This window comes from Rousettus aegyptiacus, unplaced genomic scaffold (assembly GCF_014176215.1).
Source record: "Rousettus aegyptiacus isolate mRouAeg1 unplaced genomic scaffold, mRouAeg1.p scaffold_m13_p_3, whole genome shotgun sequence".
NCBI classification, from domain to species: domain Eukaryota; kingdom Metazoa; phylum Chordata; class Mammalia; order Chiroptera; family Pteropodidae; genus Rousettus; species Rousettus aegyptiacus.
Genome location: NW_023416306.1, coordinates 125,558,059 through 125,581,633, shown reverse-complemented (window position 1 = coordinate 125,581,633; position 23,575 = coordinate 125,558,059).

Here is a 23,575-nt window from a genome sequence, read left to right as displayed (position 1 = left end):
GTTTCTTCTCTCCACGATGCAGTGCTGGCTGTGTGCCACCTGCCACCCATACTCAGAGCACAGCCCTGGAGGCAAAGGGTAGGATAAGTTAGAAAAGCCTAAACATGGAGTTTGAGCTTGAAGCAACTAAATTTGAATACTAAATTGTTTATGTTGGAAAGAAAAAATTATTTTCCTCTACTCTTCTAAGTTCTCAGCTGAGAGCTTTAAACAAAAGAAAGTTTAACAAGAGAAAGCAAACGGAAGTTTATTAACACATATATCACACGCGTAACATATGGAAGACCCTAGAAATAAATAACAAAGGTTTGGTTAGAACTTTATATAGTGTCTTGGCAAAGGAACACTTAATTTCAGAGAAGTAACAAGACAAAGGAAAAAGACCTAAGTCTCCAGGGGCGGCAAATGGTGGTAAGACAAATATAAGGAAAACTAATGGGAGATAAAGGCTAAATAGCCAAGTTTGTTATGTAGAGTCTACTGGTGCCATCTCCAGACTTATAAGGGTCTGAAGTCTCCCATGGCTAATTTTTATCCTTCCTGGTAGAGAAGGGAAGCAGGACACCTTTGTCAATTTATATCCTGCGTTTACGCAAATAGTGGGAGGGTAGAGAACTTTTCTTTTTACTTTTTTTTTTTTTTTTAAGAGAGCTACTTCATAGACAAAAAATATTTTAAAAATATTTTTGAGGTATAGTTGACATAACATTATATTAGTTTCTGGTGTACGATGTAATGATTTGATATTTGTATACATTGCAAAATAATCACCACAATAGGCCAGTTAATATCTGTCACCATACTTGGTTACAGAAATTTTTTTCTTGTGATGAAAACCTGTAAGAGCCACACTCCTACCTACTTGCAAATATGCAACATACACACACACTAGAACATACACTACCTTTCAGCCTTCAAAGGCCTTCTTTGTTCTGGTGGAATATGCCTTTCCCTGAAGGAATGGATGCCATTCTAGTGAGTGAAGAATCACTGGGCAAAACAAGTATCGTTTGGAAAGAAAACAAAACTTTTCATTTGAAGGTTTTTATAGACAATTATTGTTCCCATTGCTTAAAAAGGGTCACAAACTTGTGTCTCTCAAGTTATATCCAGTTTGCATATCTATTTTGTTTGGTCTTCACAGTATTAGGGTGTGTGTGTGTATGTGTATTCTTTTAAAATATCAAAGTAGTTGTCAAGATTTACAAATCAGGTCACTTCAAGAAGAACTGTAGATTTGTGTAATATTTTTTTTTTTTAAGTATGATCTCTGGCAATACTGTGCCCAGATTCCCACATGGCATCAAGAGGCAGGAGCCGAGTTTAAACCAAGCACATATTTATGAGTTGCATTACTTCCCGCCTCTCTTTTGTCCACGTCAGATGCTGTTCATGATGGTGCTCAGACTTGATTTTTGGAGTGTAGTTAAGAAGAACATGAAATATTTTACTGTGTACTCTTCACTTTTTAATATTCAGGTTTGTAAATCCTGGCCTAAATGTTAAGGTACTGTTGTTTTAGCATGGTAGACCCAGTTGCCATACTCCGACTCATACATATTCATCCTTTTCTTCCCCCAATAACTCTCTATACGGTTTATTTTAAACATAGCTAATTTCTCCAAAGTACCATTTTCCTTCTGGTAGAATTCTGCTAATTTTTTTTGGATTACAGTTGACATTCAGTATTATTTTATGTTAGTTTCAGGTATACAGAACAGCAGTTAGACATTTATATAATTTACGAAGCGATCCCCTCAGTAAGTCTAGCACCCACCTGGCACCGTACACACTTATTACAATATTACTATATTCCCTGTGCTGTACTTTACATCACCGTGACTATTTTGTAACTACCAGTTTGTACTTCTTAATCCCTTCACCTCTTTCGCCCATTCCCCAGTACCCCATCTGTCAACCATCAGTTCGTTCTCTGTATCTATGAGTTTGTTTCTGTTTTGTTTGTTCACTTAAGGAAAACAAATCTTGGTTTATATTTTCCCAGTGTCGCACAGAATTCCAAGTTCATTTCTTCTGCAAGAGAATTTTCCATAGTTACCATAAAGACATTTACTCTCATCTAGATGTTCCCACTTCCAGGAGGCCCTCTCTGTAGAATCTGTTTTCTCTCTCTGTTTGCAAGCCCTCTAGGTTTACTTAGGTGACCTCGGTCTTGAGTAAAATCCTTCATCGGTGGCTTTTCTTCATTCTCCCACTGACCCTGCCTCTTATGAAGCTTCAGCCATGGTGTAGACAGAGCCTCCCCTGATGGGGGGTAAGCTTCAGGCGGGCATTAGATGGGCCCTCAAGCAGAGGAGTGCAGGCTGTGCATTGTGCAGCCCTGGGGTACCACTTTTATCCTAGGCCATATGTGTAACACTGCTGCTCCCCACCCCCATAGGGCTATACATAGTGACCCTCACTTCACATCAGCAAGGTAGGCTTCTGTCTTTCCTTAAGAGCAATAAAAAATGTGGGCTGATTCCTCAATCCAGATCTCCTCTTCTCCCTGTTAGAGGCAGTGTCCTCCTTGGCCTGTGGCTGAGAAAGAGCTGAGGTTCTCCCCAGGCCAGTGTGGCTCTCCCCCATTTCTTCTCTGCCTCCTCAGGACCTCCAAGGTGGGCTTAGCTTCTATGTCACTAGCAATGGGTTTTCTTTCAGGCTTAGCTATAAAAATCTTGTCCCTTTCTCTAGAGCTCAGTCTTTCCAAATATTCCTTAAGCTTCCACCCTTACAGCCCAAGCTGCTGTATGATTTCATTTGATACTTCATGTCTTTATCTCTCTGAAAAGAGGTTTAGATCTTTGAATGATCCAGAGTCCAAGAAAGTATAGAATTCCACATTCTTCCCTTTCTTCTGCCGGCTATCCGGTGTCTGTCTTCACTTTGCACTCCTGGTCTATGCATCCCGGGCTCCATTCACACCTAACTCAGGAACTCAATGGATCTTGGCCAGGTCATGGGGAACCTGTGGCTTAGGCTCTCTTCATCTACCAAACACATCGTAATACCATTTCTACTCTACTGAGACTGTGCATGGTGGCATGGGACACTCTTCAGGGGTGTCCTCCCAGACTTCCATGTGGGAAGTGGGGCATAAGCTTCTTCTGCCCTGATTACTGAATCAAGATCCATCAACTTGTCCCCCCAACTGCGAGTCTGACTGCTCCCAGAAGGAACCGGAAGCAGTCCTCACTTTGGTCACTACAGCTCTCTTGCTCTCCTCTCCCTCTTTCCCTCATTCCTGTCTCCAGCCCCTGAAACGTTTCATTGATTTTCTTGCAGGTGAAGGAGTACAGTGAGGAACTGCTTGCTCATGAGTCATAGACTGTATTGTTCCCGACTCTATGGTTACTTTTCAAAAAGCCTAAACTCTGAACCTCCAAACTGGTTCAAACTTTGGAACCAAGCCTTCTTTGAATTCAAAACAAAATTAATCCTCAGTCAAAGGCTTGGCTCATACAAATCCAGAATGCTGTAATTTCAGACTCTTTTACCAGATCTGAATTTAAAAATCTACTCAGCCTTTCCATCAAAGTATTTGAATTATGTCTTTGTAGGCAGCAGTGCCTGCCCTCTTGAAACAGTGGATGCCATTACCAACTGGTAAAGAACTTCAGAATGATTTTAGGAGACAGGAAAAAGTCTGAGGTTAAAATATTGTCTCAGTACACATTTATAGACATGCCAAGACATTGTCATACTTTGAAATTATTGCTGATTGTATAGTTTCGTTTGACCTTTTCTGTTTCTTCAAGAATGCTGTCATGACATTAAAAATATTTGATGAACCACTTCTTTACTGACATGTCTTGCAAAGCCACTATGGAAAGCTGGATGTTAAACAGAGTTTTAAAGGCTTTATCAAATTTTCTGGGCTTAGAGATTTCCTTATCACACTTGGTTATTTCTTCTGATTTATTTAAGATCTCTCATAGTCTGATACTCCGTAGAAAGAACCCCTACTGAAACTGGGAGATATTATAGGGAAAGACAAAAATTGATTAGTTACTGAATTAAAATGTGTTTTGGTAAACTTATGAAGAAACAATAAATTTAAGATTTACTTTATTTAGCAGCCTGTTTCTTCATATCTCCACTTTGGTCATAATATTTAGTTACTCCTTGAGAAGAAGAGTCTAGAAAAAACTGTCAGTGTTTCTTCAAAGGGACTTGAAATAATCCATATAACCCTTTGTACTAAATAACCAGATAATTAAGCCCTGACCTATGTTTCCTGACCTGTAGATTTTTTTTTTTTTCATTTAGTATCTGCGGCTGGTCTTGATTTCTGCCTGGGGCATGACCTACTACTGATGAAGAGGTAATGTGTTTTGAAATACTTTTTAGAGTCTTTCACTCTGTACAATTAATAAGGAAACGATGTATTTACCAAAGACTTGCAAATAATTTTTTGTTTGTTCAGTGTACAGTTTTCAAGTTATCTCTTCAGGTTACAGCTCAACAACATTCTTAACTAATGAGACATTTGAATATCCATGTAGGTAATAGCCATTTACTGCAAAGATATCCAGGCTAATTTAGAAAAAGATGCCTCTACTGAAAGACAGTCTTCCCATTACCTTCTCTGGGTTCTAATGTCTTCATGGAATTACCCTACTGGGGAATCTCTTTGTCCTTTGTTAAATTTAGCTCCCGTATGAAAAAATATCCTTAAATGGGCACTCTAGTTCCTTCTGGAAGGGCACAAGTTTATTTTACCTATAACATGTTTAGCTAAATTAAGGTGATCACTCTATGAATTATTAACTCAAAAGAAATAATTTAATACTAACTGTACGTTATATCACTTTCATCAAAATAAATTAATCCATACTTTACAAATATAATCATTAAAGGCATGTAGCAAAATCCCTGCCCTCTTCTTCTTGTTCTGTTCCTTAGAAGTAACTACTTAATTCTTTTATGTTTATTCTGGCATTACTTTCATATTTCTAAATAACATGCAAATGTTGCCATTCATCAATTTTAGAGATTATCTAAATTATTTATGACTACGGCAGAAGAAGAGTTACACTCCCTCACCTTCTCCTAATCTATTGTTACAATGTGTTTTTTTCACAAATTTTGGTTAAGTCTATTTTCAGTGTTTTTTGTTACTATGACTATGGTATTGGGATATACACACATTTACACTCACATATGTGTATATGTATACATATATATTTTCACACTTAATTGAAGTGGTATGAATGAATAGTGCTTGTTGGTTGGCGATCTTCAGGCACTCAGGTGGCCAACTGCCATTTTCTTCCTGTAACCCCAAAGTCAGCATGCTTAGACATGTTTTTCCTGAGGCTGCCCATCTTTGCAGCTCTTGCCTGGTTATGAGACTGGCTATTGTTATTCTGAAAGTCAGTAGGGGAAGAAGAAAGAGGTTGTACCTTTCGGTATGCAGAATATCACTTCCCTTATTTTAAATCTGTCATCTCATCCTCACTCTCCTTTATTCCTGGCATCTTCAAGCACAGAGCTTCTGGTCTCATTTCTCAGAAGCATCCCCTCTGCTGCAAGTACTGGGGAGGAGTAGGGCTTCAGGGTATGGATGGCGACTGGGGAATCTGACTTGCTTATACCAACTTTCAAACAATCCCCCTGCTTTTGCTCCTTTTACACACACACACTCTTATATACCTCACCCTCTGCCTTCTGAGGTACTTGGCACTTCCAAGTCCTGAACACTTTCAGTTCTGTGGGCAAATCACCCACTTTTCATTAGTATTTCCCTCCACAGGTATTCCTCCCTCTTAAAAATGTAAGTCTACTGATTACATTTAACACGCCATGAGGCGGGACGAGATAGGAATTAGTCTTCAAATAAGCAATAATCGAAGCATCAGTCATGTTAAGATCTTTGTATGTTTCTGATTAAAAATCATACTTTTAATTTATTTAGAATTTATATTCTAATAGAAGAGTTCTAACAGAAGAGTTCTGTTTATCCTACATTAGTTAGGTATGGCATGTCTTCCCTTAAACAGAGATAAGTCTTAATAGGTAAGGAAGGAACCCTGAAGTAGCACTTGCCAGAGGCACTAACAGGACGGTGACCCCAAAGAACCTTGACTTTAACCTTTGAAACATTAGTAACTCCACAAATACATGAGAGCAAGAGTTAAACTCTGTCTCAAGAGTAAACTGAAATAGTAAAAGAGCCTCAGGCTGGAATTAACTCTGAATACTTAATTTTATCCCTGTCTAGAAGGATGGGGTCCTGGGTACCTGGGATCCAGGTAGTAAGTTTGCACAGTCAATCTATACTCAATCTGTGCTCCTTGCCTTCCTAGTAAGTTGCCAGTAGGAATATGTAGTTTGGATTAGTGTAGCCACAAGTTAGAACTGTTACACCAAAACATCCAAGGCTGAATGGAACCCATCATTAATATGACCTCCAAGATTGTTATATGTTTATAGTTTCCTCCATTTCTATATGATGATAAGTGAAGGACACATGGATTCCGAATTGTGTGGCACCTGAGGGTAATCATTGAACTAACATATTCTTTGCATATTTTTTCTAATCTCTTATATAAATACTGGTGTTAAATTCAGAACAAAATAATGAGCTATAAAAGATGATTAAGACTGGATCATTTGCCTTTATCTGAAAATGATCTTAAAACCCCAAATAAATAAGTAATTAAATCCTAAAACAATGGGTGAGATCTGAGGTGGTAACCCTTTTCTGGTGAAACATTGAAGACAATCTTAAAATACTAAGCAACATGAAACAGCTGTAGGAAAATACGATTCTGATATAATTAAAAGAAAGCTCCAATTTCAAAGTTAAAAATAGATGGCCAGAGCACTGAGTTTACTGAGGTGGCAATGTCTTCTTTGTCATGACTCACAGTGGCCATGGTCTTTCTAAGATTAGGGCTTCCTGAAAGGCAGTTATAGCCTGAGCTCTGGAAGCCAAAATCCTCAGCTATACATCTCTGAGAGAAGTGTCTTATGTTTTCTTCTGTGTGACCTGAAGCAATTGTATTTAGGTAGTTTTTGCATAATAGTTGCCTTATCTATAAAATGGAATTCCTACCTCATTGGAGTTTCTGAAAGTTAAAAGAGTAAAATATTTAGATGAGAGTCTGGCACAATGTAATTGTTAGTAATTATCACCTCACACATCAGAAAAGAAGGAAGCGGCCTAATGAGATAGATAGATAGATAGATAGATAGATAGATAGATAGATAGATAGATAGATGATAGATAGATAGAGACAGAGAGACAGAGACAGAGACACAGCAGAATCATCTAAAGGCCAAACAGCCCAGGGCCTCTCCTTTTCTGGTTCTAAATTGTATTTCAATTCAGGAAATTCCAGGATTGCATCTACCCAGTGAGATAACTGACCTGTCATCTCACACTGTTTGCCAGCACGTGATGCTCTTTTTCTATTATCTCTACTGTTCCAACTGTGAGTCATTCCTGTGAGCTACAGCTACTTCTGTAGATGGAATAAAGTGTTTCATCAAGGTACAGGAATTGCCCTTTCACCTTTTTTTCTCATCTTTAACCTGAAAATCATGTGGGATTTATTTGCTATGTAATAACCCTACAGTTAACTCCAAATTATCCATGCTAGTAAAGAGATAGACAGATGGTTATGAAGAATTACTGTTTCAAAAATCTCTTATAATTTAACACTTTCATGTATAGAATTTTTTTAATGTTTGAGAATTGGTGTCTAATTTTTCTGGAAACAAAACTTTGGGCAAAATAATTTGCTGGAAGACCTGACCTCAGAGAAATTAGAACCTTTATTCCATTCTCTATTCCATAATCTTAGTACAAAACCATGCTCTTTTCTGCTTCTGAGCTAGGGTTCATTACAGTATCTCAATGGAGGAAACCACCAGCCTAACTTGCATGGTTATTCTCTGTTTAGTTCACAGCTTTCCTGGGGATTTGGAGGATGTTTAATCATTCCTGAGAGTTGAATTTAATTGTGAACAGAGCCTCAATCTCTTTATCATTCTGGAAGATTGTATATGATAGAAAGAAGTAACAGAGGATAATGAATTATCTGAGAGTTTAAATTCTTTTTTAAATGTACAAATATAGTTTATGCAATATATAGAAATCAACTCTTCGGCAAATTAGCCCTGTGCAAACTGGTTGATGGTTTGAGTCCTCTCTAAAAAAAGGAAGAGGGAAAGAAGGACAACAGAAAGAAAGAAGGAAGGAAGGAAGGTTATAAGACTTTAAATCAATGGTATTTAAGTATATATATATACACACACACACATATATATATATACACAGTTTCATTGAGATGTAATTTTTTTAACGAACTCTACTGTGTGATAAAACTCTAAATCATGATTTTAGTAAATCCCACTGCCAGTTCATATATAAATTCTACGTGTGACCTATAACAAAGTTTAACTTCCCAACCTCAAGTGTGCAAACACTTTTTTAATGTATGCATTTAAAAATGCTTGCCTGAACATATAGTTTCTAAAGTAGAAGATGTATATCCTTTATGAATCTGTATATTTCACCTTATTATCTCTTTCTCCAGAATATAAATTCACAGCAGATGGTTTTATAATGAGTGAATCAGTAAAGACAGTCTTTTTGACTTGGGCTTAGATCACTATATTTTTTCTAGGATACATATTTGCTGTTGTCTGCCTGGGAAAATTGGATTTAGGATGGAAGTTTCCCTTCATATTCAAAAGCCATTCCAGGGCCAGTTTTTCATTGTTTTCTCTATATTTTCAGCCTGTACTGCCATTTGCTCTTCCAAATGGAGGTAGTTTGATCAACTAACAGTTGACAAGGGAGCCCAGAAGACACAATGAGGAAAGGATAGTTTCTCCAATAAATGGTTTTGGGAAAATTGGATAAACACATACAGAAAAATTAAATTGGACTGCTATCTTACACTACTCACAAAAATGTAAACCAAAATGGATTAAAGATTTATGTAAGACCCGAAACCATAAAACTCCTAGAAGAACACGTAGGCAGTAACCTCTTTGACATTATTCTTACTACATTTGGGATATGTCTCCTTAGGCAAAAGAAACAAAAGAAAAAATACAGAAATGGGGCTACAGCAAACTAAAGAGTTTTTGCAAGGTAAAGGAAACCATCAACGAAATGAAAAGACAATCTACTGAATGGGAGAAAACCTTCAATGGCATATGATAAGTGGTTAATATGCAAAATATATAAGTAACTCATACAACTTAACACCAAAAAAATAAATAAATAAAACCCCAGTCCAATTCAAAAATGGCAGAGAATCTGAACAGACATTTCTTGAAAGAGAACATACAGGTGGTGATACACATATGGAAAGGTGCTCAACATTGCTAATCATCAGGAAAATGCAAATTAAAACCACAATGAGATACTTCTCACACCTATCAGAATGGCTATCATCAATAAATCAACAAATCAAGTGTTGACAAGGATGTGGAGTAAAGGGAACCCTCATGTACTATTGGTGGGATTGTAAATTGGTGCAGCCGCTATGAAAAACAGTATGGAGTTTTCTCAAAAAATTAAAAATAGAACTGCCATATGACCCAGCAATTTCATTTCTTCATGTTTATCTGAAGAAATCCCAAACACTAATTTGAAAAGACATATGCACTCCTATATTCATTGCAGCATTGTTTACAATAGCCAAGTTATGGAAGAACTTGAGTGTCCATTGATAGACAAGTGGATAAAGAAGTGGTACGTGTATACACTGGAATATTACCTGGCCATAAAAAAAAATGAAATCTTGCCATTTGACAACATGGATGAACCTAGAGGGTATTATGCTAAGTGAAGTAAGTCAGGCAGAGAAAGACATATACCATATGATTTCATTTATATGAGGAATCTAAAAAACAAAATGAACAAATAAAACAAGTAAACTCATAGATACAGAGAACAACTGATGGTTGACAATAGGAGAAGGTTGGGGGATGGTTGCAAAGGGGGAAGGGATGAAGCTGTACAAATTACCAGTTATAAAAACAGTTACGGGATGTAAAGTACAGCATAAGGAATATAGTTAATAATATTGCAATAACTATGTGTAGTGTCAGATGGGTACTAAACTTATTGAGGTGATCATTTCATAGGTTATATAAATGTCTAGTCACTGTCATACACTTGAAACTAATATAATAGTGTATGTCAACTGTATTTGAAAAAAAATTAACTAACTTAAGAAAATAAAATACAAATACAAATACTTTTGTATGACCTAAAACTGTAAAACTCCTAGAAGAAAACATAGAGAAAAAAGTTGCTTGACATTGGTTTTGGCAAAAACTTTTTGGAGATGACACAAAAAACAAGCAATAAAAGCAAAAACAAACAAACAAACAAAAAAACTAGGGCTACACAAACTAAAAATCTTCTGCACAACAATGACAAAAATGATCAGCAGTATACAAAAGCAATATAAAGTATGAAAGAAAGTATTTGCAAACCATATATTGTATAAGAGATTAATATCCAAAATATAGCAAACTCATACAACTCAATAACAAAAACAAAACAAAACAACAACCAAGAAAAAAAAACCCAAGTTCCATTAAAAAAAATGGGCAAAGGATTTAAATAAATATTTTTCCAAAAAGGGCATACAAATGGTCAACATTACATAAAAAGATGCTGACATCACTAATTAGAGAAAATCAAATCTAAACCGTAGTGAGATATCACCTCATACCTGTTAGAATGGTTATTATCTAAAAATCAAGAGACAAATATTTGCAAGGATGTGGAGAAAAGAGAACCCTTGTGCACTACTGGTGAGAATATAAATTGGTATAGCCACTATGAAACAGTATGGAGGTTCCTATTCTTCTTCTTCTTCTTTTTTATTGTTTTTGTATTTGTTGTTTGTTTGTTTTTGGTTTACATTAATTCGAGTTGAAAAAAGAATCTCCTGAGCTAGTGTGAAGCTAGGAGAAGGCTTTACCAAAGGACTGACTTTGAAGTGGAACGCAGACAGATGAGTGTTTAACCAGAAAAGAGAGTGGGAGGAGAGAATTCTAGGGTGAGGGAAGAGCCTGAGCAAAGATCTTAGAGTGTGAAGGTGCAAAAAGTGGTTGGATTACAAAAAGCAAGGGTGAGAGTAGTGAAAGAATCCAAAGGTAGAATATATATGTAGTCAATATTCTTGGTACCTACTCATGATCCATTTACCACACCTCTTTTCTAATTTTGATCTCTAATTTTGTTCAGGTACCACTCCTTATTCTCCACAGCCTTTGTGACCCAGAGAAAGTTTGCTCCATCCTCGGCTCACAAAGACTGGTTAAGGTAAGCTAATCATGGTAGTCCTGCCCTGGCCAGCAAATGGTTTAGAAATGGGAATGTGCCCCCGTGTTTGCAAATGAAATCTGAGGTACCGAAAGTTTTTAGGAAGATTCTTCCTTTTATTTGAGTGTTAGTGATGGAAAGTCAATCTCATTCGTCCATATTGAAATAGCAAAGAAGCCTGTTGTCTCGTTTGCTGCTTACAGCCATTCTGTGACTTTGGAGAAGTCAGCCTGAGAACAGAACTTAAACATAGAGCTGAGAGAACTGCAAGAAATAGAGTAAGAGCCTTAATCATATTGTACCTGAAGCCTGAATATGTCTAGACTTCTGAGTATGTGAGCCAACTTCATTGTTTAAGCCTCAGAGTTGGTTTTATGTTATTTGGAGTAGAAAGACTCTTAACTGAAACAAGAGATGTCTTGGTATAGTTCCCTGAATGATAGATAAGTCTAACATGGAGTCAAGTGGAGAGAGGACTGGGATTTACGGTGAGCAAATCATAACCAGACAATCTAGTTTGGTGTTGTGTGTTTATTGCCTAGCTTTTGTTATTGCTTCGCTTTTATAAGGTCTCATATAAGCCATGTGCTAGTTGGAGTTTCCTTGCTCATGAGATTATGCTGATAGTGCATTGAACTCTACAGAAAAACGAAACTCTCCTCTAGATGTCCTTGAATTCTAGATGTACTCATGTTCATATGTCCTCTGCGGGCAGTGGTTCAGTTTATGGGTCATCTCACTCTCTAGTGTATGCTGAGCTATATGCTGTTTGTTAAACACCATACCAACTTTTATATGAAATACAACTCTTTTATTTGAAATATGCACACACACAATATTTATGTGTTTAGTAACATAATTAAATATTTTGGGGGGACAGATATGGGATTACACTATAAAAATGCAAACAACTTCAAGGTATGTTAAACTCTTAAAGGGTGTGCAACCTATGGGATTTTTTCCCCGCTGCCCATTTCTCTGCTGTTTCTTGCCATCCTTTTCCTTTCTTTCCTTAACCCACCTACACTCACTGGATATATTATTAACTCTAATTTTTTTCTGTCTCTGAAATGCAGAACAATTCAACTCTTCAAGCCCAAATTTAGCTCTGGGCTTACTTTGTATATCCAAACTTATCCAGGTATTCAGCAAGACAAAAGGGACTTTCTTGTAACAGAATCCACTCTCTTTAGAAGAGAATTGTCCTTATAAGTTAGCAATTTTAAACATTTCTGTTTAAACATTCCAGCTTTCTTGTTTGCACCAAGAAATATTAAGGATCAGTTCATTGAGTTTAGGTCCCTGTGCTCACGAGCAGTGATTAGCAGTAGACCCCCAGCTCTAGCTGCTCTTGCCCATGTGGATATCATTCTTTTAATTCTTGTTTTAGATCTGTATTTTATTGCTATTAAGTTAGATGGTATTCCTTTAGAGTACAGATGCCAGTTATATAAAGTTCTTGCTTGTAGCCAAACATTCCAGTGCACTCAATTAGGCTTCTATCATTTATAAGAAAATTTTCTGATCATTTCACCTATAAGATATTTTCCTTAAAATATTACTATTTACCTCAAGAATAATATGAATATTTTCTCTTGGCAACTTAAGTTGGGTCTTAGTAAGAAACCAACTCTAAGTGTATTGGGGAAAAAAAAGGGAAAGAAATTTATTGTAAAGATCCAGAGAATCAAAAAAAGGAAGAGGAACTTAACTACCTGTTCTGTTCTTGAGAAGGAGAGAAACTAGAACATCTCTGAAGTTCTTGGGACCTCAGAAGTGGGAACTCATTCACCACCTTTTAGAGGCCAGACTTGGGATAACTCAACTCTAACCGTCTTCTATCTCTGTGTGTCTTTGCTAAAGATTTTATTTTATAAACCTTTTAAATGGAAATATACCATATATAAAGTCCACATATCTTAAGTGTACAGCTCAGTGAATTTTACCAAGTGAACACATTCATGTAACAAGCACACAGATCAAAATACAAGACAGTGTCAGTGCCCCAGAAATCTCCCTCATACCCATTCCCAATCATTACCCGTCAGGTATCCTGTATTCTGATTTTATCATGCAAATTTAGTCTGCCTATTTTTGAACTTTATTTAAATGGAATCATTTAATGTCTGACTTCTTTTACTCAAGATAATACCTGTGAGATGAAACCTTATTGTTGCATATTACAGTACCTTGTTCTGCTTGCTATATAGTATTCCACTCTATGAATATTATATCATTAAAAAAATTATTTTTTCAATTACATTTGAAATACAGTATTATATTAGTTTCAGATGTAAAACATTGCAATTGGATATTTATATAACTTAAGAAGTCATCATCCTGGTATTTCTAGTACCCATCTGACACTGTACATAGTTATAACAACATTATTGACTATGTTCCTTATGCTATACTTTATATACCCATGACTATTTTGTAACTACCAATTTGTACTGCTTACTCCCTTCCCCTTTTTCACTCCTCCCTCCAATACGATACTCTTGATGGACATTTAGATTGTTTCCAATTTGAATACTGTAAACAAAGCTACAAATGAATGTTCTTGCGCATGTCTTTGGTTCACATGTTTTCATTCACTGAATGTGGAATTCCTGGGTGATAAAAGTAAGCATGTACTCAGATTTAGTAAATATTACCAAATAGCTTTCCAAAGAAGCCGTGCCAGTTTACATTCCCACCAGCAGATTAGAGTTCCAATCGTTCCACATCCTTGCCAACGCGTGGTAGTGTCATTTAAATTTTTTTATCTTTTCTGTTGAGTGAGTTGTGTTATCTCATTGTGTGCATTTCCTTGATGACTAACGATGGCGAGCACCTTCTTTTCATATGCTTGTTGAATAATTCTGTATCTTCCTTTATGAAGCGCCTACTTACGTGTTTTATTTTTTTATTTTAAGCATTTTAAATACTTTATGAGGTATTTAAGTGTTTTATTGCTCTGTCTTCTTTGTCTGAGGTCTTTGGTAGATTTCACACTGAAAACTTAAATTCCCAGCAGAGAGTTTGACTGGCCCAGCTTGGACCACATTCTCATCCACGTGGCCAGGGGTATAGGAACTTTTGATTGGCATTCTTTCAAGATTATCTGAAGTGGGAATAATGGAAACTTAGCAAATTCAAATCCATTGTGCAGTTAAAAGCAAATGATACAAACTTTCCACTTTAATACTCATTTAAGTTTTCATTTAAATACTCATCTCTTGCTTCCTTCTTTTTAAGTGACAGTGTCCTCAAGCCATCATAAACCAGCATTTTGGTTTCTCATTTGAAGAGAAATTTTAAGCTATTCTATCATTTAAATAGAAATTTTAAGCTATGGTTCTCGGTAATTCTAAAATTATTTCCTTGCCATATTATTATCAAATAAGAATCAGGAATAATTTTGGTTAAATGCTTTATCTTTTCCTCCTTACACCAAATCTTATCTAATGTTTTCATATTTCTTATGTTAATGTAGCACAATATAGTTAATTTTTTCATTCATTCTCATTTAATCATTTAACTAATTCTTTATAATACAAAAATAGATTTAAAATTATTCTTTAAAAAATCAATATATTATAGATAAAGCTAAAACCCCTTTTGACCAAATCCCCAAATCCCAGTACCCTCCACCCCCACCAGAAGTAACCACTGTTATGTGTACTAATATGCACAGTTCCACTTGAATAAGAAACAATATTCATTGTTCTGCTACTAGTATTTTTTCCTTTACACTTTGTCTTATGGTGGTACATAGTCATTGACTCTTTTTTACATTTCTATGTCTGGAAATATAGAGTATCAATATGCTACAATTTACTTAAGTTATTCCCCTATTGAAGTGAATTTGGTTGTTTAGATTTCATATTATTTGTCATGAATTTTTCACATAATAGGGAAAATATTTCTGTACATAAGAGTCATCCAAAAAGCTCAATGTGGAACACAGAGAAATAAAGAACATTACTTTTTACAGTCAATATTTTTGCATTCATTCTGCAAATAACACTCTTTGTCTTTTAGCATGAGTTAGCACATAAAATGAAGAATGTGCCATCCTGTTCTAAAATTCTGTGATTCTATAAGTATTCCCAATAAGAGATGCCAAGTTGTTTTTTGTACTCTGTACCCTAGACAGGTATAGTATTTTGACCTCAAAAATATCTCCTTAGAAAAAGTGACTTTATTTTCAGCCTCAGAAATGAATCAAGAGAATAAGGAAGAATTCACATGCAGCAAATTTATTTAGCAAACTGCCTGCAGATTATCTATCTGCACTTGAGTCTCTTCAACCAAAAGCTAAACAAGTTTGTGCAGGTAGACTAAGACCTTTAGCTTAATTTGTAAGTGGTTTTCTTCAAAGCCCTCAAGCCATTTTATCATCTACTATTTCTTAATAACAAACTGGAATGTTAATATGAATTTGGTATGAAAACTTGAAGATAGTTTTCTCAGTGGCTTAGACATTTGAGGCTATGTGTAACTTAGAAATGACTTGTTTGCCTCAGAAATGTGGCATGTAAAGAAAGAAGACAAAAATTACACATATTCACAAACTACACATACCACGTTACGTGTAGGATGACTTTCACTAATTAAAAAAATATCGAGTTTCTAATTGTTTGCCAAATGGTCTTCTTGGTCTTATCTGAAGGTAATCACTGGAAAACGATTAATAACTAATATTGAATGTTATTTTTAAGTTTATTTTATATTTGGAAGTGAAAACAAACAACAGCATATGCTCAAAGGTTTTGAGCTGTGGAGTATTAATGATATCGATATGGCTTATCTGTTGTAGAACTGAGTCATGAGCAATAAGAAAACAATGTAAAACCCATAAATATAAAAATTTTATGAGGTAAAAATATGCATGTTATATTTTCCATCATTGCTGGGAAATAATATCTTTCATTCAACACATAACTGTTGACTGGGTACCATGGTAAGACAATACACACAATTCCTATATTCAAGGAACCCGCAAACTAATTCAGAGAGTGCCGTAAGATAATTTATAAGACAAAGTTAGGTACTATAAAAGAAGTATGAACAATTTTTTAAAAGAATAAAACCTGATTAGAGTTTCATTGTTGTTGTTTTTTTAAGGTAAAAATAGAAGGCTATGAAACAAGGCAACTAAGTCTATGTGAGAAAATTATCAAAAACTTTAGGAAGTAGGTGACATTTTCTCTGGACTTAAAAAATGAGTAACTACCTTCCAGTCAAAGACAGGTGAAGTGGAAAGGCATTGCAAGCAGAAAGACAGGTTGGGCAAAATGATAGAATAGTGAAAGTCAGAAATCTTCCCATGCAGCATTTGAAAAAATCTGTATCTCCTGCAACTCTAGGCTGATTGTGCTGGAAACAAGGCCCAAACTTTAATGGTGAAGTTGACAAAGTTTACACAGGAGACTGAAATTGTAGCCTAAACAGGTTGATCATACCAAAGTTAGGGCTCTGATGGAAAAAATACCAAGCTCTGAAATCTCAGAGGTAGATATTTGGTTGGAAGAGCCTGAGAATCTTGAAACCCTATTATAGCAAATTGTATAATGGCCACCAAACAAATCAAGTCCTAACTCTGAAATTTGAAAATGTTACCTTATTTGGAAAAGGGTCTTTGCAGATGTGATAAAGTTAAGGCTCTTGAGATAAGTTGATTACTCTGGATTATCCAGGTGAGCCCTAAATACCATCACAAGTGTTCTTATAAGAGAGACAGAGGAGAAGGCAAAGTGTAGAGCAGATACAGGTGTGGCCTCGAGCCAAGGAATGCCAATGGCTGCTTGAAACTAGAAGATGCATGAAATAGATTCTCCTCTAGAGCTTCCAGAGGGAGTACAGCCCTGCTAACACTTAGATTTTGGACTTCAGGCCTCCAGAACTGTGAGAAAATATATTTACATTGTTTAAGCCATCTATCTAGTTTGTGGTAATTTGTTATGGTAGCTCTAGGATACAGAAACACCCTGACTTCCCATAAATCTCTGGACTGGCAGAAACAGTTTCCTTGCCCTCGCTAGAGTTGAGTAGCCCCCAGCATCTGGAGATGTTACATGAAACAAATGCCTCTCAAGATGATGCTGGTTTTCTTCAAGATCCTGGCCCATCGATTTCTCCAGATAAATAATGGATGCATTTGGGATCAGGTCACAGCATAGCACAAAGAAATATACTTTCCATCCTGGGAATAAAGATGATACACACCTAAGAATAACCAAGCCTTATAGAAACTAACAGAGTGTAAACGAGAGCATGTCTTGAAGGTGTTGACTACAAAGGAAAATTTATCTACATGGGAGCATTCTTCCGTAATTCAGGGTTTAAAGTCCTGATAAGAATTCCTGGATCCAAACTTAATATGCTGCTGAGATTATTCCTTGAGATTTATTTGGACATGACTGTGGCATATAGCAAATGAGGAAGAGATGCCCGAACTGCCTCGTTGGGATTATTGTGGAAAAAGTCAGAAGGTTCAGGGAGGGAAGAATATTAGATTGGTTTATAATGTGGGGCCAGAGAACTCACCACCCAACTCTGTTCCCTAAGAGGACACTTGACAAAGGCAATAAGGAAGGCACCGATACAGGGAATACTGACAACTTTGAGCTTATTGGCAATTTTCTATAGGGCAGGGATGGCAATAGCAGGTATTATCATGAAACTAGATTTATAAGGATGTTAAGGTTCTGGAATAGCTGAAGCCTGTGGATATTACTACAATGGAGAGTAAGATGCCTGACCTTTGGTGTTGTGTCTCTAATAGCTGGTCTCTCAGATCTATGATCCAAAGGCTTTGCTAGAAACTTTAGTTCCTGGGGTCAGATAAAGGGGTACTTCTTCTAGGAGACACTAAGAGTCCCACTATACCTGAAATTATGACTATTATTTAGTCATTTTCAGCTTCTCGTGCTAGTGGACCCCTAGACAAATAAAAGAGTTAGAGGGATTAACTCTGATTATCATGAGGAGCTAGTTTTGGGCTGCACAAGAAAGACAAAGAAGAGTATGTGTGGAACTCAGGGAATTCACTGAGAGATATCTTAGTATTTGTGTGTTTAATAATAACTGTAAATGGGCTATTAAAGCAACTAAAGCTCAGTAAGGTTAATACAACTGATGGTTCATATCCCTTGGGGGTAAAAGTCTGAGTCACCACCAGGCAATGACCCAGATTTAGTGAAATGCTGGCCAAAGGTGGGGGAAATCTAGACAGGGCGGTGTAGGAGACAGATGATGAATCTCAGTTATATCCCTGAGACCAGTGACTACAGTGGTAGCTGCAGCTTATCCTATGAACCCTTGTTCGGATTCCTCTTATACACGGCCTCATATCCCCGCAACAAGCTGTGTAGAGATGTAATCACACGGCAATTCTAGTTGTTCAGCATACTCTCACTTTCTGCACCTGGGCTTCAGATGCCCAAAGGAACCTACTCATTCCACAAGCAGGCCAATCTGGAAACGAAAGGGAGTTAATACCCTATGAGGCAACACCTGCCTAACAGAAAATAGAAGCTAGTAGATAAATGCTCCTTTCTTGGGAGGATACTTCTGAGGTGCATTCCATGTGGCTCTTCTGGAGCCTTTAGTGAAACCAGCCCCACATCAATTCAGCAATATTAATCCAACTCAGTAACTCAAAAATTATTGTACTGGTTTTACCTTCTTTCTTGTTTTACTAGTGTCAGGCTCTCATGTTCCTATGATCAGTAGCTTACTAGTAAATGTGTAATAAACTGTCTCTCCAGGATAAAAAAAAATTACCCTGGTTTATAGTGTTTGCCAATTTCTGTTGTGTAGATACTCATTCTGTGGGTAATTTTAAACTACCAATATGACATCACCGAATCTGCAGTTGGATAGAGATATACAAATTGGCCCTTGGGAGCCACTAGAAGTTGAGTCCAGGACACCACTGCTTGGGAGCATGTCCCAAAATAAACTACTTGCATGTAAACTTTTGTTTCAGAAGACACAGGGTAGCTCAAGAAAGGCAAAAGTTTATCTACCTCTCTGGGCCAAAAACCAAAGAATAGTAGTACATTGACATTAGAGGGGAAAAAAACAATATTCTGAGATTGAAGGGAAAATAATTTCTATTGTATAACAAATTGTCAGTGGTAGTTAAGGAAGTTTCTACCCTTTGAGACTGGATAGATAGTAATGCCATTTCCAGAGACAGAGAATATAGGATGATGGTGAGTTCAGTTGTGGATCTGTTCAGTTTGAGGTTTTTTCCATGACGGTTGAGAGTTAGCCAGTGAGAAATACACGTGCAAAGCTTAGGAAGGAGCTACGGGTGTGGAAGCTGTGGCACAATATTGTTGTGAAATTTTATTGTTGATAGCTCTCTATTATTCCTGGAATATCCTGCCTTCCTTCCTCTCCCCCAACCCAGTCAGCAGTGAATGCTTTCTGTATTCATTGCCTCAGGGGAGGGCTGTTAATGCAGAAACAAAAAGAGAAAAATGAGTCAATGCTCCGTTTACAAGTTTCAGTATAAAGCTTTGAATCTCTCAGTAGAGAAAATAGGTTGAGACTAAAGATTTTTTGAGTCTCAAAAGCCTGGATTTTGAGTATAGCAGCAATAGCTATAGTAGAAATGACAATATGGTATGATTTGACAGTGTGCTAGAGTCCAGCCCCCAAGATTTATGTCTCCGAAGTAGTATGGGATTGAATATGGAAGTTTCCACAGTGCTAAAAAAGGGTGGAAAATGGTCGCGAAAGGGCCAGTGAGCCAGACGAGCCCTTAGAGATGGGACAACAACCAGAGGATGATGGGTAAGCTGAGGACAGCATAGTATTTCAGTATAGAGGGATAACAGGAAAAAAAGATGCCATTCTCTATCGCTGTGACCGTATGTAAACTCCTGCTCCTTAAAGTCCATTCATGAGATTATGGGGAGAAAATGCAAATAATACTTTGATTAAGATACAATCTGAAAAGGCTGAGAAAATCTGGAATTACTACAACATCAGACCTAAAATTTACCATAACTAATTACCACAGCTCATCCAAACATATCATACTAAAAGATTAAAAGAAAAAAAGATTTTCTCAGGAGATAATCGGCACCGTTGATGTTGACCTTGATCACCTGTCTGAGGCAGTGTTTTCAGGCTTTTCCATTGTAGAGTACTTTTCTTATCCCTTTCCATGCTGTCCTCTTTAGGAGAAAGTCACTTTGCTCAGCCTACACTGTAGCAGTGGGGAGTAATGCTCCCCTTCTTTAAGAATGGGGTATCTACGCAAATGATTTGAAATGCTATACAAAGATTTGTCACTTTTCCCCCATTTATTTAATCATTAATTTATATCAGTATGAACTTATGTATACTTATTTTATACTTTGGGTTATAATCTAATATTACTTAATTGTTTCTCAAATTATTCCAGTTTTGGCTATTGGGAGATCTTTGACATAACACCCATTACTGTGGGTTTGATTTAAAACAAATAAGCAAAAACAATAACAACAACAACTAACAACAACAACAAAAACTTCTTTACCTTCTGGCAGTATAAGATGCTGCAAGCTCATTTTGTGCATTTCCTACCCCAGTCCTAGGTTCAGCCATTTCTCCAAAGAGCCTTGGTTCCATATATTGGAGACATTTATTTATTTTAAACCAAAAAATTTCATTTCTTTTTAAAAAAATTTGAAACAATCTCAAACTTACAGAAAAGTTGGAAGTATAAAGAAACTTTTTTCTTGTACCATTTGAAAATATTTTGCCAACTTTCTGTCCCATTACTTCCTAATACTTTAGTGTATACTTCCTACAAACAAGGTCATTCTCATCTATACAACCACAATACAACCATCAAAATCTAGCAGCTAATATTCATATATTACAACTCTCTAATCCTCAGATACATTCGTGTTTCAGTAAATGTCCCAATGTCTATATAGCAATACGTTTCAGAATCAGGAGGTAACTTTATTTGTTATGTCTCTATGGTGGTTAATTTTATGTGTCAGTTTGGGGGGTATTTTTGGATGAGATTAATGTTTAAATTGATGAACTTGGGTAAAGCATGTAGGTGGGCCTTATCTAATCAGTTGAAGTCCTGTGTAGAACAGAAAGATTGGTCTCCCTGGGAAGCAGGAATTCTCTAGCAGACAGCCTTTGGAATTCATCTGCACCATCAGCTCTCCTAGGTTTCCAGGTTTTTGGATGGCACTTCAGATTTTGTACTTGTTAACCTACATAATCTCATGAACCAATTCCTGATAATAAATTATTTGTATATAAATAACAAATTATTCATTATTATTTATCTATATAAATAATAAATTGTTTTTTCAGAGAACCCTAATACAGTCTCTAATTTCTGTCAGTCTGTAATAGTTCCTCAGACTTCTTTAACTTCTATGTCCTTGATATTCTTGAAGATTACAGTCCAGTTATATTATAGTATGTCCCTTAAATTGGATTTCTCTGATGTTTTCTAATGATTGGATTCAGGTTATGCAGAAATAGCACTGAAGTCATGCTCTGTTCTTCTCAATGCATCCTATCAGGTTGAAGATTTTGATTTGTCCTATTACTGATCTTCACTTTGATTACTTGACTAAGGTGGTACATTTCGGCCTTTCTCTTATATAATTGATAAGTATTTTGTGGAAATTTAAGTCAAACTCTGTAAAAATTTCACTTGTCAGATTTTGAATTTACCCATTTATTATCATTTACATGAGTATGATTCATAGTACTGAATTTATTCATTGGAATGTAATTTGTTGCTATTATAATTTATTTTGGTGTTCAAGTTAGTCTATATTTGGCCAGTGGGAGCTTCTTCCAGCTTGTTCCTGTGTCCTTTTGGCATGTCCCCATCATTACTTTTATTGCTTCCTGGCATAACGAAATGTTTCATAAAAAGACTTTATAAACAAGGCTGTTTATAGCAGCATTATTTGTAATAGCAAAACAAAATAATAATAGAAAAAAATTGAAAAAAAAAAAAAGAAGAGAAAACATTGCTTCTCACTGCTGAAGTGTGAAGTCCAAACTTCTTAACATGACATGGAAGAGAATGTTAAAACAAGAAGCACTATGCTGTACTTGGGTTATAGCGGGGAAAAACTTTTAGAATTTACTTAATTTTGTTTTTAAAAAAATGTATAATAGGATCAGTTTTTTATTTTTATTTTTATTTATAAAAAAAATTCCCCCCCCCTCTTTAATTCCCTCCCCACTTCCACCCTTGATCTATGAATGTCGCCATCTCCCCCTTTTTTTAAGAACTTTATCTCTGAAGGCAGGCAAGCGCACAGGGGGCCTAGCTCACCCTGGGTAGGGTCTGTGGCTCTACTGGGGCATGAACCCAGAACCTTCCGCGTGTAAAGCAGATGTGCTAACCGCTACACTATGGAGCCACTCCAAGACCAGTCTTTTAACACCATAATTGCAAACTGGTATTTTTGTCTTTGAACATAATGCACTTTTGGGAAAAGATTAGTAATCTCACTAGTGCCTCATTTACCTCAACTGATACAAATTCTGAACCATCATTACATTTCAGAGACATCATTATATAATTCATCTCAACAATGTACTGCAAACATTGGAAATAGCTAAATCACATAATAAAAGGCCTTTACAAATTAAAAACAAAACAAAAACAACCCTGGCAACACTCTAATGTCCAACAATAATAGGATGATTAATTGTGGCAGAGTCATTTAATGGAATATTACACAGTATTGAAAATAAGTTACTGCAACCACATCGACATGAATCAATCTCACAAATAGATAGAGTGGTGAGTAAAAAAATAGAAGTTACTTTGTAATTTCATTTATATAAAATTCGAAAAAGCAAGAACGAACAATGTATTATTTAGGAATACATACACATCTAGTGAAACAATTTAAAAAATCAAGACAATAGTAAACATAGAAGTCAGAATAGTAGTTATCTCTTGGTGGGGGGAAGAAAGGGAGTGGAACAGGGGTTTCTCATTCCAAACAGCTTCCTTGATGGTGCAGTCATGGTGGTTACTGGACCACCAGCTGACACCACCTTTCTTTTGAACTTCATCTTAAGTCCCCAACTGATGGAGCCTCTCCTGGCTTTTGCCTGGGAAATAATTATCACTCTAGTTCATCATGTATCAGTAGCTGCCTGCTTAATTCATTATGATTTTGGATTCAAAGAGAAAGAATAAGAAATCATGAGTCAAATCATTGACATTTGGAATTATCTTCAGTACTGCCTACAAGCTATATCAGCTGATACTTTATAAACCCCTGG